Source organism: Engystomops pustulosus, chromosome 1, assembly GCF_040894005.1.
Source record: "Engystomops pustulosus chromosome 1, aEngPut4.maternal, whole genome shotgun sequence".
Lineage (NCBI taxonomy): Eukaryota > Metazoa > Chordata > Amphibia > Anura > Leptodactylidae > Engystomops > Engystomops pustulosus.
Genome location: NC_092411.1, coordinates 192,379,868 through 192,397,641, shown reverse-complemented (window position 1 = coordinate 192,397,641; position 17,774 = coordinate 192,379,868). Strand labels below are relative to the sequence as shown.

Below are 17,774 nucleotides of genomic sequence, written 5' to 3'. Positions count from 1 at the left end.
TGAGATAGAAAAAAATACTGAGGTTAAATGAAGGATAATATAAGGTCCTCATAGTCCATTAACGGCAAAATGAAAAGTTCTTGATTTCATAAATACTTTGGAGTATTACTGTTGAAGTTGTTAGAGATCTTCATGCAAATGGACATAATTACTCAATCAAGAAATATATGCTAAACTTCCACACTGTAAATATGGTTTTAAAGAAACATCAAAGATATAAATGTATCTATTCTCAGTGAGTTTACAATGTCCCTAGATCTTTAACATACAGTAGCCAAACTTTCCAAAGGACGTAAATAGAATTTGATGGCATCAAGGTACATATTTGAAAGTATAATGTCATACTTAAAGCTGTCTACTGCTTCCTTTATTAACATGTCAATTTAAGAGGAAACTAAGAAACTGTTTCTTGTAAAAGGACTGCCGCCTGAACAGGGACTTGAACCCTGGACCCTCAGATTAAAAGTCTGATGCTCTACCGACTGAGCTATCCAGGCTCTGAAAAAGCTCTCACTGAGATAGAAAAAAATACTGAGGTTAAATGAAGGAGAATATAAGGTCCTCATAGTCCATTAACGGCAAAATGAAAAGTTCTTGATTTCATAAATACTTTGGAGTATTACTGTTGAAGTTGTTAGAGATCTTCATGCAAATGGACATAATCACTCAATCAAGAAATATATGCTAAACTTCCACACTGTAAATATGGTTTTAAAGAAACATCAAAGATATAAATGTATCTATTCTCAGAGAGTTTACAATGTCCCTAGATCTTTAACATACAGTAGCCAAACTTTCCAAAGGACGTAAATAGAATTTGATGGCATCAAGGTACATATTTGAAAGTATAATGTCATACTTAAAGCTGTCTACTGCTTCCTCTATTTACATGTCAATTTAAGAGGAAACTAAGAAACTGTTTCTTGTAAAAGGACTGCCGCCTGAACAGGGACTTGAACCCTGGACCCACAGATTAAAAGTCTGATGCTCTACCGACTGAGCTATCCAGGCTCTGAAAAAGCTCTCACTGAGATAGAAAAAAATACTGAGGTTAAATGAAGGAGAATATAAGGTCCTCATAGTCCATTAACGGCAAAATGAAAAGTTCTTGATTTCATAAATACTTTGGAGTATTACTGTTGAAGTTGTTAGAGATCTTCATGCAAATGGACATAATCACTCAATTAAGAAATATATGCTAAACTTCCACACTGTAAATATGGTTTTAAAGAAACATCAAAGATATAAATGTATCTATTCTCAGTGAGTTTACAATGTCCCTAGATCTTTAACATACAGTAGCCAAACTTTCCAAAGGACGTAAATAGAATTTGATGGCATCAAGGTACATATTTGAAAGTATAATGTCATACTTCAAGCTGTCTACTGCTTCCTTTATTGACTTGTCAATTTAAGAGGAAACTAAGAAACTGTTTCTTGTAAAAGGACTGCCGCCTGAACAGGGACTTGAACCCTGGACCCTCAGATTAAAAGTCTGATGCTCTACCGACTGAGCTATCCAGGCTCTGAAAAAGCTCTCACTGAGATAGAAAAAAATACTGAGGTTAAATGAAGGAGAATATAAGGTCCTCATAGTCCATTAACGGCAAAATGAAAAGTTCTTGATTTCATAAATACTTTGGAGTATTACTGTTGAAGTTGTTAGAGATCTTCATGCAAATGGACATAATCACTCAATCAAGAAATATATGCTAAACTTCCACACTGTAAATATGGTTTTAAAGAAACATCAAAGATATAAATGTATCTATTCTCAGTGAGTTTACAATGTCCCTAGATCTTTAACATACAGTAGCCAAACTTTCCAAAGGACGTAAATAGAATTTGATGGCATCAAGGTACATATTTGAAAGTATAATGTCATACTTAAAGCTTTCTACTGCTTCCTTTATTAACATGTCAATTTAAGAGGAAACTAAGAAACTGTTTCTTGTAAAAGGACTGCCGCCTGAACAGGGACTTGAACCCTGGACCCTCAGATTAAAAGTCTGATGCTCTACCGACTGAGCTATCCAGGCTCTGAAAAAGCTCTCACTGAGATAGAAAAAAATACTGAGGTTAAAAGAAGGAGAATATAAGGTCCTCATAGTCCATTAACGGCAAAATGAAAAGTTCTTGATTTCATAAATACTTTGGAGTATTACTGTTAAAGTTGTTAGAGATCTTCATGCAAATGGACATAATCACTCAATTAAGAAATATATGCTAAACTTCCACACTGTAAATATGGTTTTAAAGAAACATCAAAGATATAAATGTATCTATTCTCAGTGAGTTTACAATGTCCCTAGATCTTTAACATACAAAAGCCAAACTTTCCAGAGGACGTAAATAGTATTTGATGGCATCAAGGTACATATTTGAAAGTATAATGTCATACTTAAAGCTGTCTACTGCTTCCTTTATTGACTTGTCAATTTAAGAGGAAACTAAGAAACTGTTTCTTGTAAAAGGACTGCCGCCTGAACAGGGACTTGAACCCTGGACCCTCAGATTAAAAGTCTGATGCTCTACCGACTGAGCTATCCAGGCTCTGAAACAGCTCTCACTGAGATAGAAAAAAATACTGAGGTTAAATGAAGGAGAATATAAGGTCCTCATAGTCCATTAACGGCAAAATGAAAAGTTCTTGATTTCATAAATACTTTGGAGTATTACTGTTGAAGTTGTTAGAGATCTTCATGCAAATGGACATAATCACTCAATCAAGAAATATATGCTAAACTTCCACACTGTAAATATGGTTTTAAAGAAACATCAAAGATATAAATGTATCTATTCTCAGTGAGTTTACAATGTCCCTAGATCTTTAACATACAGTAGCCAAACTTTCCAAAGGACGTAAATAGAATTTGATGGCATTAAGGTACATATTTGAAAGTATAATGTCATACTTAAAGCTGTCTACTGCTTCCTTTATTTACATGTCAATTTAAGAGGAAACTAAGAAACTGTTTCTTGTAAAAGGACTGCCGCCTGAACAGGGACTTGAACCCTGGACCTCAGATTAAAAGTCTGATGCTCTACCGACTGAGCTATCCAGGCTCTGAAGCAGCTCTCACTGAGATAGAAAAAAATACTGAGGTTAAATGAAGGATAATATAAGGTCCTCATAGTCCATTAACGGCAAAATGAAAAGTTCTTGATTTCATAAATACTTTGGAGTATTACTGTTGAAGTTGTTAGAGATCTTCATGCAAATGGACATAATCACTCAATCAAGAAATATATGCTAAACTTCCACACTGTAAATATGGTTTTAAAGAAACATCAAAGATATAAATGTATCTATTCTCAGTGAGTTTACAATGTCCCTAGATCTTTAACATATAGTAGCCAAACTTTCCAAAGGACGTAAATAGAATTTGATGGCATCAAGATACATATTTGAAAGTATAATGTCATACTTAAGGCTGTCTACTGCTTCCTTTATTAACATGTCAATTTAAGAGGAAACTAAGAAACTGTTTCTTGTAAAAGGACTGCCGCCTGAACAGGGACTTGAACCCTGGACCCTCAGATTAAAAGTCTGATGCTCTACCGACTGAGCTATCCAGGCTCTGAAACAGCTCTCAGTGAGATAGAAAAAAATACTGAGGTTAAATGAAGGAGAATATAAGGTCCTCATAGTCCATTAACGGCAAAATGAAAAGTTCTTGATTTCATAAATACTTTGGAGTATTACTGTTGAAGTTGTTAGAGATCTTCATGCAAATGGACATAATCACTCAATCAAGAAATATATTCTAAACTTCCACACTGTAAATATGGTTTTAAAGAAACATCAAAGATATAAATGTATCTATTCTCAGTGAGTTTACAATGTCCCTAGATCTTTAACATACAGTAGCCAAACTTTCCAGAGGACGTAAATAGAATTTGATGGCATCAAGGTACATATTTGAAAGTATAATGTCATACTTAAAGCTGTCTACTGCTTCCTTTATTGACTTGTCAATTTAAGAGGAAACTAAGAAACTGTTTCTTGTAAAAGGACTGCCGCCTGAACAGGGACTTGAACCCTGGACCCTCAGATTAAAAGTCTGATGCTCTACCGACTGAGCTATCCAGGCTCTGAAACAGCTCTCACTGAGATAGAAAAAAATACTGAGGTTAAATGAAGGATAATATAAGGTCCTCATAGTCCATTAACGGCAAAATGAAAAGTTCTTGATTTCATAAATACTTTGGAGTATTACTGTTGAAGTTGTTAGAGATCTTCATGCAAATGGACATAATCACTCAATCAAGAAATATATGCGAAACTTCCACACTGTAAATATGGTTTTAAAGAAACATCAAAGATATAAATGTATCTATTCTCAGTGAGTTTACAATGTCCCTAGATCTTTAACATACAGTAGCCAAACTTTCCAAAGGACGTAAATAGAATTTGATGGCATCAAGGTACATATTTGAAAGTATAATGTCATACTTAAAGCTTTCTACTGCTTCCTTTATTAACATGTCAATTTAAGAGGAAACTAAGAAACTGTTTCTTGTAAAAGGACTGCTGCCTGAACAGGGACTTGAACCCTGGACCCTCAGATTAAAAGTCTGATGCTCTACCGACTGAGCTATCCAGGCTCTGAAAAAGCTCTCACTGAGATAGAAAAAAATACTGAGGTTAAATGAAGGAGAATATAAGGTCCTCATAGTCCATTAACGGCAAAATGAAAAGTTCTTGATTTCATAAATACTTTGGAGTATTACTGTTGAAGTTGTTAGAGATCTTCATGCAAATGGACATAATCACTCAATTAAGAAATATATGCTAAACTTCCACACTGTAAATATGGTTTTAAAGAAACATCAAAGATATAAATGTATCTATTCTCAGTGAGTTTACAATGTCCCTAGATCTTTAACATACAGTAGCCAAACTTTCCAAAGGACGTAAATAGAATTTGATGGCATCAAGGTACATATTTGAAAGTATAATGTCATACTTCAAGCTGTCTACTGCTTCCTTTATTGACTTGTCAATTTAAGAGGAAACTAAGAAACTGTTTCTTGTAAAAGGACTGCCGCCTGAACAGGGACTTGAACCCTGGACCTCAGATTAAAAGTCTGATGCTCTACCGACTGAGCTATCCAGGCTCTGAAGCAGCTCTCACTGAGATAGAAAAAAATACTGAGGTTAAATGAAGGATAATATAAGGTCCTCATAGTCCATTAACGGCAAAATGAAAAGTTCTTGATTTCATAAATACTTTGGAGTATTACTGTTGAAGTTGTTAGAGATCTTCATGCAAATGGACATAATCACTCAATCAAGAAATATATGCTAAACTTCCACACTGTAAATATGGTTTTAAAGAAACATCAAAGATATAAATGTATCTATTCTCAGTGAGTTTACAATGTTCCTAGATCTTTAACATATAGTAGCCAAACTTTCCAAAGGACGTAAATAGAATTTGATGGCATCAAGATACATATTTGAAAGTATAATGTCATACTTAAAGCTGTCTACTGCTTCCTTTATTAACATGTCAATTTAAGAGGAAACTAAGAAACTGTTTCTTGTAAAAGGACTGCCGCCTGAACAGGGACTTGAACCCTGGACCCTCAGATTAAAAGTCTGATGCTCTACCGACTGAGCTATCCAGGCTCTGAAACAGCTCTCACTGAGATAGAAAAAAATACTGAGGTTAAATGAAGGAGAATATAAGGTCCTCATAGTCCATTAACGGCAAAATGAAAAGTTCTTGATTTCATAAATACTTTGGAGTATTACTGTTGAAGTTGTTAGAGATCTTCATGCAAATGGACATAATCACTCAATCAAGAAATATATGCTAAACTTCCACACTGTAAATATGGTTTTAAAGAAACATCAAAGATATAAATGTATCTATTCTCAGTGAGTTTACAATGTCCCTAGATCTTTAACATACAGTAGCCAAACTTTCCAAAGGACGTACATAGAATTTGATGGCATCAAGGTACATATTTGAAAGTATAATGTCATACTTAAAGCTGTCTACTGCTTCCTTTATTTACATGTCAATTTAAGAGGAAACTAAGAAACTGTTTCTTGTAAAAGGACTGCCGCCTGAACAGGGACTTGAACCCTGGACCTCAGATTAAAAGTCTGATGCTCTACCGACTGAGCTATCCAGGCTCTGAAGCAGCTCTCACTGAGATAGAAAAAAATACTGAGGTTAAATGAAGGATAATATAAGGTCCTCATAGTCCATTAACGGCAAAATGAAAAGTTCTTGATTTCATAAATACTTTGGAGTATTACTGTTGAAGTTGTTAGAGATCTTCATGCAAATGGACATAATCACTCAATCAAGAAATATATGCTAAACTTCCACACTGTAAATATGGTTTTAAAGAAACATCAAAGATATAAATGTATCTATTCTCAGTGAGTTTACAATGTCCCTAGATCTTTAACATACAGTAGCCAAACTTTCCAAAGGACGTAAATAGAATTTGATGGCATCAAGGTACATATTTGAAAGTATAATGTCATACTTCAAGCTGTCTACTGCTTCCTTTATTGACTTGTCAATTTAAGAGGAAACTAAGAAACTGTTTCTTGTAAAAGGACTGCCGCCTGAACAGGGACTTGAACCCTGGACCCTCAGATTAAAAGTCTGATGCTCTACCGACTGAGCTATCCAGGCTCTGAAACAGCTCTCACTGAGATAGAAAAAAATACTGAGGTTAAATGAAGGAGAATATAAGGTCCTCATAGTCCATTAACGGCAAAATGAAAAGTTCTTGATTTCATAAATACTTTGGAGTATTACTGTTGAAGTTGTTAGAGATCTTCATGCAAATGGACATAATCACTCAATCAAGAAATATATGCTAAACTTCCACACTGTAAATATGGTTTTAAAGAAACATCAAAGATATAAATGTATCTATTCTCAGTGAGTTTACAATGTCCCTAGATCTTTAACATACAGTAGCCAAACTTTCCAAAGGACGTAAATAGAATTTGATGGCATCAAGGTACATATTTGAAAGTATAATGTCATACTTAAAGCTGTCTACTGCTTCCTTTATTGACATGTCAATTTAAGAGGAAACTAAGAAACTGTTTCTTGTAAAAGGACTGCCGCCTGAACAGGGACTTGAACCCTGGACCCTCAGATTAAAAGTCTGATGCTCTACCGACTGAGCTATCCAGGCTCTGAAAAAGCTCGCACTGAGATAGAAAAAAATACTGAGGTTAAATGAAGGAGAATATAAGGTCCTCATAGTCCATTAACGGCAAAATGAAAAGTTCCTGATTTCATAAATACTTTGGAGTATTACTGTTGAAGTTGTTAGAGATCTTCATGCAAATGGACATAATCACTCAATCAAGAAATATATGATAAACTTCCACACTGTAAATATGGTTTTAAAGAAACATCAAAGATATAAATGTATCTATTCTCAGTGAGTTTACAATGTCCCTAGATCTTTAACATATAGTAGCCAAACTTTCCAAAGGACGTAAATAGAATTTGATGGCATCAAGATACATATTTGAAAGTATAATGTCATACTTAAAGCTGTCTACTGCTTCCTTTATTAACATGTCAATTTAAGAGGAAACTAAGAAACTGTTTCTTGTAAAAGGACTGCCGCCTGAACAGGGACTTGAACCCTGGACCCTCAGATTAAAAGTCTGATGCTCTACCGACTGAGCTATCCAGGCTCTGAAAACGCTCTCACTGAGATAGAAAAAAATACTGAGGTTAAATGAAGGAGAATATAAGGTCCTCATAGTCCATTAACGGCAAAATGAAAAGTTCTTGATTTCATAAATACTTTGGAGTATTACTGTTGAAGTTGTTAGAGATCTTCATGCAAATGGACATAATCACTCAATCAAGAAATATATGCGAAACTTCCACACTGTAAATATGGTTTTAAAGAAACATCAAAGATATAAATGTATCTATTCTCAGTGAGTTTACAATGTCCCTAGATCTTTAACATACAGTAGCCAAACTTTCCAAAGGACATAAATAGAATTTGATGGCATCAAGGTACATATTTGAAAGTATAATGTCATACTTAAAGCTGTCTACTGCTTCCTTTATTGACATGTCAATTTAAGAGGAAACTAAGAAACTGTTTCTTGTAAAAGGACTGCCGCCTGAACAGGGACTTGAACCCTGGACCCTCAGATTAAAAGTCTGATGCTCTACCGACTGAGCTATCCAGGCTCTGAAACAGCTCTCACTGAGATAGAAAAAAATACTGAGGTTAAATGAAGGAGAATATAAGGTCCTCATAGTCCATTAACGGCAAAATGAAAAGTTCTTGATTTCATAAATACTTTGGAGTATTACTGTTGAAGTTGTTAGAGATCTTCATGCAAATGGACATAATCACTCAATCAAGAAATATATGCTAAACTTCCACACTGTAAATATGGTTTTAAAGAAACATCAAAGATATAAATGTATCTATTCTCAGTGAGTTTACAATGTCCCTAGATCTTTAACATACAGTAGCCAAACTTTCCAGAGGACGTAAATAGAATTTGATGGCATCAAGGTACATATTTGAAAGTATAATGTCATACTTAAAGCTGTCTACTGCTTCCTTTATTGACTTGTCAATTTAAGAGGAAACTAAGAAACTGTTTCTTGTAAAAAGACTGCCGCCTGAACAGGGACTTGAACCCTGGACCCTCAGATTAAAAGTCTGATGCTCTACCGACTGAGCTATCCAGGCTCTGAAACAGCTCTCACTGAGATAGAAAAAAATACTGAGGTTAAATGAAGGAGAATATAAGGTCCTCATAGTCCATTAACGGCAAAATGAAAAGTTCTTGATTTCATAAATACTTTGGAGTATTACTGTTGAAGTTGTTAGAGATCTTCATGCAAATGGACATAATCACTCAATTAAGAAATATATGCTAAACTTCCACACTGTAAATATGGTTTTAAAGAAACATCAAAGATATAAATGTATCTATTCTCAGTGAGTTTACAATGTCCCTAGATCTTTAACATACAGTAGCCAAACTTTCCAAAGGACGTAAATAGAATTTGATGGCATCAAGGTACATATTTGAAAGTATAATGTCATACTTAAAGCTGTCTACTGCTTCCTTTATTAACATGTCAAATTAAGAGGAAACTAAGAAACTGTTTCTTGTAAAAAGACTGCCGCCTGAACAGGGACTTGAACCCTAGACCCTCAGATTAAAAGTCTGATGCTCTACCGACTGAGCTATCCAGGCTCTGAAAAAGCTCTCACTGAGATAGAAAAAAATACTGAGGTTAAATGAAGGAGAATATAAGTTCCTCATAGTCCATTAACGGCAAAATGAAAAGTTCTTGATTTCATAAATACTTTGGAGTATTACTGTTGAAGTTGTTAGAGATCTTCATGCAAATGGACATAATCACTCAATCAAGAAATATATGCTAAACTTCCACACTGTAAATATGGTTTTAAAGAAACATCAAAGATATAAATGTATCTATTCTCAGTGAGTTTACAATGTCCCTAGATCTTTAACATACAGTAGCCAAACTTTCCAAAGGACGTAAATAGAATTTGATGGCATCAAGGTACATATTTGAAAGTATAATGTCATACTTAAAGCTGTCTACTGCTTCCTTTATTAACATGTCAATTTAAGAGGAAACTAAGAAACTGTTTCTTGTAAAAAGACTGCCGCCTGAACAGGGACTTGAACCCTAGACCCTCAGTATAAAAGTCTGATGCTCTACCGACTGAGCTATCCAGGCTCTGAAAAAGCTCTCACTGAGATAGAAAAAAATACTGAGGTTAAATGAAGGAGAATATGAGGTCCTCAGTCCATTAACGGCAAAATGAAAAGTTCTTGATTTCATAAATACTTTGGAGTATTACTGTTGAAGTTGTTAGAGATCTTCATGCAAATGGACATAATCACTCAATCAAGAAATATATGCTAAACTTCCACACTGTAAATATGGTTTTAAAGAAACATCAAAGATATAAATGTATCTATTCTCAGTGAGTTTACAATGTCCCTAGATCTTTAACATACAGTAGCCAAACTTTCCAAAGGACGTAAATAGAATTTGATGGCATCAAGGTACATATTTGAAAGTATAATGTCATACTTAAAGCTGTCTACTGCTTCCTTTATTAACATGTCAATTTAAGAGGAAACTAAGAAACTGTTTCTTGTAAAAAGACTGCCGCCTGAACAGGGACTTGAACCCTAGACCCTCAGATTAAAAGTCTGATGCTCTACCGACTGAGCAATCCAGGCTCTGAAAAAGTTCTCACTGAGATAGAAAAAAATACTGAGGTTAAATGAAGGAGAATATAAGGTCCTCATAGTCCATTAACGGCAAAATGAAAAGTTCTTGATTTCATAAATACTTTGGAGTATTACTGTTGAAGTTGTTAGAGATCTTCATGCAAATGGACATAATCACTCAATCAAGAAATATATGCTAAACTTCCACACTGTAAATATGGTTTTAAAGAAACATCAAAGATATAAATGTATCTATTCTCAGTGAGTTTACAATGTCCCTAGATCTTTAACATACAGTAGCCAAACTTTCCAAAGGACGTAAATAGAATTTGATGGCATCAAGGTACATATTTGAAAGTATAATGTCATACTTCAAGCTGTCTACTGCTTCCTTTATTGACTTGTCAATTTAAGAGGAAACTAAGAAACTGTTTCTTGTAAAAGGACTGCCGCCTGAACAGGGACTTGAACCCTGGACCCTCAGATTAAAAGTCTGATGCTCTACCGACTGAGCTATCCAGGCTCTGAAAAAGCTCCCACTGAGATAGAAAAAAATACTGAGGTTAAATGAAGGAGAATATAAGGTCCTCATAGTCCATTAACGGCAAAATGAAAAGTTCTTGATTTCATAAATACTTTGGAGTATTACTGTTGAAGTTGTTAGAGATCTTCATGCAAATGGACATAATCACTCAATCAAGAAATATATGCTAAACTTCCACACTGTAAATATGGTTTTAAAGAAACATCAAAGATATAAATGTATCTATTCTCAGTGAGTTTACAATGTCCCTAGATCTTTAACATACAGTAGCCAAACTTTCCAAAGGACGTAAAGAGAATTTGATGGCATCAAGGTACATATTTGAAAGTATAATGTCATACTTAAAGCTGTCTACTGCTTCCTTTATTAACATGTCAATTTAAGAGGAAACTAAGAAACTGTTTCTTGTAAAAGGACTGCCGCCTGAACAGGGACTTGAACCCTGGACCCTCAGATTAAAAGTCTGATGCTCTACCGACTGAGCTATCCAGGCTCTGAAACAGCTCTCACTGAGATAGAAAAAAATACTGAGGTTAAATGAAGGAGAATATAAGGTCCTCATAGTCCATTAACGGCAAAATGAAAAGTTCTTGATTTCATAAATACTTTGGAGTATTACTGTTGAAGTTGTTAGAGATCTTCATGCAAATGGACATAATCACTCAATCAAGAAATATATGCTAAACTTCCACACTGTAAATATGGTTTTAAAGAAACATCAAAGATATAAATGTATCTATTCTCAGTGAGTTTACAATGTCCCTAGATCTTTAACATACAGTAGCCAAACTTTCCAAAGGACGTAAATAGAATTTGATGGCATTAAGGTACATATTTGAAAGTATAATGTCATACTTAAAGCTGTCTACTGCTTCCTTTATTTACATGTCAATTTAAGAGGAAACTAAGAAACTGTTTCTTGTAAAAGGACTGCCGCCTGAACAGGGACTTGAACCCTGGACCTCAGATTAAAAGTCTGATGCTCTACCGACTGAGCTATCCAGGCTCTGAAGCAGCTCTCACTGAGATAGAAAAAAATACTGAGGTTAAATGAAGGATAATATAAGGTCCTCATAGTCCATTAACGGCAAAATGAAAAGTTCTTGATTTCATAAATACTTTGGAGTATTACTGTTGAAGTTGTTAGAGATCTTCATGCAAATGGACATAATCACTCAATCAAGAAATATATGCTAAACTTCCACACTGTAAATATGGTTTTAAAGAAACATCAAAGATATAAATGTATCTATTCTCAGTGAGTTTACAATGTCCCTAGATCTTTAACATATAGTAGCCAAACTTTCCAAAGGACGTAAATAGAATTTGATGGCATCAAGATACATATTTGAAAATATAATGTCATACTTAAGGCTGTCTACTGCTTCCTTTATTAACATGTCAATTTAAGAGGAAACTAAGAAACTGTTTCTTGTAAAAGGACTGCCGCCTGAACAGGGACTTGAACCCTGGACCCTCAGATTAAAAGTCTGATGCTCTACCGACTGAGCTATCCAGGCTCTGAAACAGCTCTCAGTGAGATAGAAAAAAATACTGAGGTTAAATGAAGGAGAATATAAGGTCCTCATAGTCCATTAACGGCAAAATGAAAAGTTCTTGATTTCATAAATACTTTGGAGTATTACTGTTGAAGTTGTTAGAGATCTTCATGCAAATGGACATAATCACTCAATCAAGAAATATATTCTAAACTTCCACACTGTAAATATGGTTTTAAAGAAACATCAAAGATATAAATGTATCTATTCTCAGTGAGTTTACAATGTCCCTAGATCTTTAACATACAGTAGCCAAACTTTCCAGAGGACGTAAATAGAATTTGATGGCATCAAGGTACATATTTGAAAGTATAATGTCATACTTAAAGCTGTCTACTGCTTCCTTTATTGACTTGTCAATTTAAGAGGAAACTAAGAAACTGTTTCTTGTAAAAGGACTGCCGCCTGAACAGGGACTTGAACCCTGGACCCTCAGATTAAAAGTCTGATGCTCTACCGACTGAGCTATCCAGGCTCTGAAACAGCTCTCACTGAGATAGAAAAAAATACTGAGGTTAAATGAAGGATAATATAAGGTCCTCATAGTCCATTAACGGCAAAATGAAAAGTTCTTGATTTCATAAATACTTTGGAGTATTACTGTTGAAGTTGTTAGAGATCTTCATGCAAATGGACATAATCACTCAATCAAGAAATATATGCGAAACTTCCACACTGTAAATATGGTTTTAAAGAAACATCAAAGATATAAATGTATCTATTCTCAGTGAGTTTACAATGTCCCTAGATCTTTAACATACAGTAGCCAAACTTTCCAAAGGACGTAAATAGAATTTGATGGCATCAAGGTACATATTTGAAAGTATAATGTCATACTTAAAGCTTTCTACTGCTTCCTTTATTAACATGTCAATTTAAGAGGAAACTAAGAAACTGTTTCTTGTAAAAGGACTGCTGCCTGAACAGGGACTTGAACCCTGGACCCTCAGATTAAAAGTCTGATGCTCTACCGACTGAGCTATCCAGGCTCTGAAAAAGCTCTCACTGAGATAGAAAAAAATACTGAGGTTAAATGAAGGAGAATATAAGGTCCTCATAGTCCATTAACGGCAAAATGAAAAGTTCTTGATTTCATAAATACTTTGGAGTATTACTGTTGAAGTTGTTAGAGATCTTCATGCAAATGGACATAATCACTCAATTAAGAAATATATGCTAAACTTCCACACTGTAAATATGGTTTTAAAGAAACATCAAAGATATAAATGTATCTATTCTCAGTGAGTTTACAATGTCCCTAGATCTTTAACATACAGTAGCCAAACTTTCCAAAGGACGTAAATAGAATTTGATGGCATCAAGGTACATATTTGAAAGTATAATGTCATACTTCAAGCTGTCTACTGCTTCCTTTATTGACTTGTCAATTTAAGAGGAAACTAAGAAACTGTTTCTTGTAAAAGGACTGCCGCCTGAACAGGGACTTGAACCCTGGACCTCAGATTAAAAGTCTGATGCTCTACCGACTGAGCTATCCAGGCTCTGAAGCAGCTCTCACTGAGATAGAAAAAAATACTGAGGTTAAATGAAGGATAATATAAGGTCCTCATAGTCCATTAACGGCAAAATGAAAAGTTCTTGATTTCATAAATACTTTGGAGTATTACTGTTGAAGTTGTTAGAGATCTTCATGCAAATGGACATAATCACTCAATCAAGAAATATATGCTAAACTTCCACACTGTAAATATGGTTTTAAAGAAACATCAAAGATATAAATGTATCTATTCTCAGTGAGTTTACAATGTTCCTAGATCTTTAACATATAGTAGCCAAACTTTCCAAAGGACGTAAATAGAATTTGATGGCATCAAGATACATATTTGAAAGTATAATGTCATACTTAAAGCTGTCTACTGCTTCCTTTATTAACATGTCAATTTAAGAGGAAACTAAGAAACTGTTTCTTGTAAAAGGACTGCCGCCTGAACAGGGACTTGAACCCTGGACCCTCAGATTAAAAGTCTGATGCTCTACCGACTGAGCTATCCAGGCTCTGAAACAGCTCTCACTGAGATAGAAAAAAATACTGAGGTTAAATGAAGGAGAATATAAGGTCCTCATAGTCCATTAACGGCAAAATGAAAAGTTCTTGATTTCATAAATACTTTGGAGTATTACTGTTGAAGTTGTTAGAGATCTTCATGCAAATGGACATAATCACTCAATCAAGAAATATATGCTAAACTTCCACACTGTAAATATGGTTTTAAAGAAACATCAAAGATATAAATGTATCTATTCTCAGTGAGTTTACAATGTCCCTAGATCTTTAACATACAGTAGCCAAACTTTCCAAAGGACGTAAATAGAATTTGATGGCATCAAGGTACATATTTGAAAGTATAATGTCATACTTAAAGCTGTCTACTGCTTCCTTTATTTACATGTCAATTTAAGAGGAAACTAAGAAACTGTTTCTTGTAAAAGGACTGCCGCCTGAACAGGGACTTGAACCCTGGACCTCAGATTAAAAGTCTGATGCTCTACCGACTGAGCTATCCAGGCTCTGAAGCAGCTCTCACTGAGATAGAAAAAAATACTGAGGTTAAATGAAGGATAATATAAGGTCCTCATAGTCCATTAACGGCAAAATGAAAAGTTCTTGATTTCATAAATACTTTGGAGTATTACTGTTGAAGTTGTTAGAGATCTTCATGCAAATGGACATAATCACTCAATCAAGAAATATATGCTAAACTTCCACACTGTAAATATGGTTTTAAAGAAACATCAAAGATATAAATGTATCTATTCTCAGTGAGTTTACAATGTCCCTAGATCTTTAACATACAGTAGCCAAACTTTCCAAAGGACGTAAATAGAATTTGATGGCATCAAGGTACATATTTGAAAGTATAATGTCATACTTCAAGCTGTCTACTGCTTCCTTTATTGACTTGTCAATTTAAGAGGAAACTAAGAAACTGTTTCTTGTAAAAGGACTGCCGCCTGAACAGGGACTTGAACCCTGGACCCTCAGATTAAAAGTCTGATGCTCTACCGACTGAGCTATCCAGGCTCTGAAACAGCTCTCACTGAGATAGAAAAAAATACTGAGGTTAAATGAAGGAGAATATAAGGTCCTCATAGTCCATTAACGGCAAAATGAAAAGTTCTTGATTTCATAAATACTTTGGAGTATTACTGTTGAAGTTGTTAGAGATCTTCATGCAAATGGACATAATCACTCAATCAAGAAATATATGCTAAACTTCCACACTGTAAATATGGTTTTAAAGAAACATCAAAGATATAAATGTATCTATTCTCAGTGAGTTTACAATGTCCCTAGATCTTTAACATACAGTAGCCAAACTTTCCAAAGGACGTAAATAGAATTTGATGGCATCAAGGTACATATTTGAAAGTATAATGTCATACTTAAAGCTGTCTACTGCTTCCTTTATTGACATGTCAATTTAAGAGGAAACTAAGAAACTGTTTCTTGTAAAAGGACTGCCGCCTGAACAGGGACTTGAACCCTGGACCCTCAGATTAAAAGTCTGATGCTCTACCGACTGAGCTATCCAGGCTCTGAAAAAGCTCGCACTGAGATAGAAAAAAATACTGAGGTTAAATGAAGGAGAATATAAGGTCCTCATAGTCCATTAACGGCAAAATGAAAAGTTCCTGATTTCATAAATACTTTGGAGTATTACTGTTGAAGTTGTTAGAGATCTTCATGCAAATGGACATAATCACTCAATCAAGAAATATATGATAAACTTCCACACTGTAAATATGGTTTTAAAGAAACATCAAAGATATAAATGTATCTATTCTCAGTGAGTTTACAATGTCCCTAGATCTTTAACATATAGTAGCCAAACTTTCCAAAGGACGTAAATAGAATTTGATGGCATCAAGATACATATTTGAAAGTATAATGTCATACTTAAAGCTGTCTACTGCTTCCTTTATTAACATGTCAATTTAAGAGGAAACTAAGAAACTGTTTCTTGTAAAAGGACTGCCGCCTGAACAGGGACTTGAACCCTGGACCCTCAGATTAAAAGTCTGATGCTCTACCGACTGAGCTATCCAGGCTCTGAAAACGCTCTCACTGAGATAGAAAAAAATACTGAGGTTAAATGAAGGAGAATATAAGGTCCTCATAGTCCATTAACGGCAAAATGAAAAGTTCTTGATTTCATAAATACTTTGGAGTATTACTGTTGAAGTTGTTAGAGATCTTCATGCAAATGGACATAATCACTCAATCAAGAAATATATGCGAAACTTCCACACTGTAAATATGGTTTTAAAGAAACATCAAAGATATAAATGTATCTATTCTCAGTGAGTTTACAATGTCCCTAGATCTTTAACATACAGTAGCCAAACTTTCCAAAGGACATAAATAGAATTTGATGGCATCAAGGTACATATTTGAAAGTATAATGTCATACTTAAAGCTGTCTACTGCTTCCTTTATTGACATGTCAATTTAAGAGGAAACTAAGAAACTGTTTCTTGTAAAAGGACTGCCGCCTGAACAGGGACTTGAACCCTGGACCCTCAGATTAAAAGTCTGATGCTCTACCGACTGAGCTATCCAGGCTCTGAAACAGCTCTCACTGAGATAGAAAAAAATACTGAGGTTAAATGAAGGAGAATATAAGGTCCTCATAGTCCATTAACGGCAAAATGAAAAGTTCTTGATTTCATAAATACTTTGGAGTATTACTGTTGAAGTTGTTAGAGATCTTCATGCAAATGGACATAATCACTCAATCAAGAAATATATGCTAAACTTCCACACTGTAAATATGGTTTTAAAGAAACATCAAAGATATAAATGTATCTATTCTCAGTGAGTTTACAATGTCCCTAGATCTTTAACATACAGTAGCCAAACTTTCCAGAGGACGTAAATAGAATTTGATGGCATCAAGGTACATATTTGAAAGTATAATGTCATACTTAAAGCTGTCTACTGCTTCCTTTATTGACTTGTCAATTTAAGAGGAAACTAAGAAACTGTTTCTTGTAAAAAGACTGCCGCCTGAACAGGGACTTGAACCCTGGACCCTCAGATTAAAAGTCTGATGCTCTACCGACTGAGCTATCCAGGCTCTGAAACAGCTCTCACTGAGATAGAAAAAAATACTGAGGTTAAATGAAGGAGAATATAAGGTCCTCATAGTCCATTAACGGCAAAATGAAAAGTTCTTGATTTCATAAATACTTTGGAGTATTACTGTTGAAGTTGTTAGAGATCTTCATGCAAATGGACATAATCACTCAATTAAGAAATATATGCTAAACTTCCACACTGTAAATATGGTTTTAAAGAAACATCAAAGATATAAATGTATCTATTCTCAGTGAGTTTACAATGTCCCTAGATCTTTAACATACAGTAGCCAAACTTTCCAAAGGACGTAAATAGAATTTG

General features: G+C 34.6%; 2 non-coding genes across 2 annotated transcripts; both read right to left on the bottom strand.

Annotated features, from left to right (window-relative positions):
* Positions 1 to 4,535: 4,535 nt before the first annotated feature.
* TRNAK-UUU (transfer RNA lysine (anticodon UUU)) lies at positions 4,536 to 4,608 on the bottom strand. The gene has a single exon. It is a non-coding gene; the product is annotated as a tRNA-Lys (tRNA).
* An 8,660-nt stretch (positions 4,609 to 13,268) lies between these two features.
* TRNAK-UUU (transfer RNA lysine (anticodon UUU)) lies at positions 13,269 to 13,341 on the bottom strand. The gene has a single exon. It is a non-coding gene; the product is annotated as a tRNA-Lys (tRNA).
* Positions 13,342 to 17,774: the final 4,433 nt, after the last annotated feature.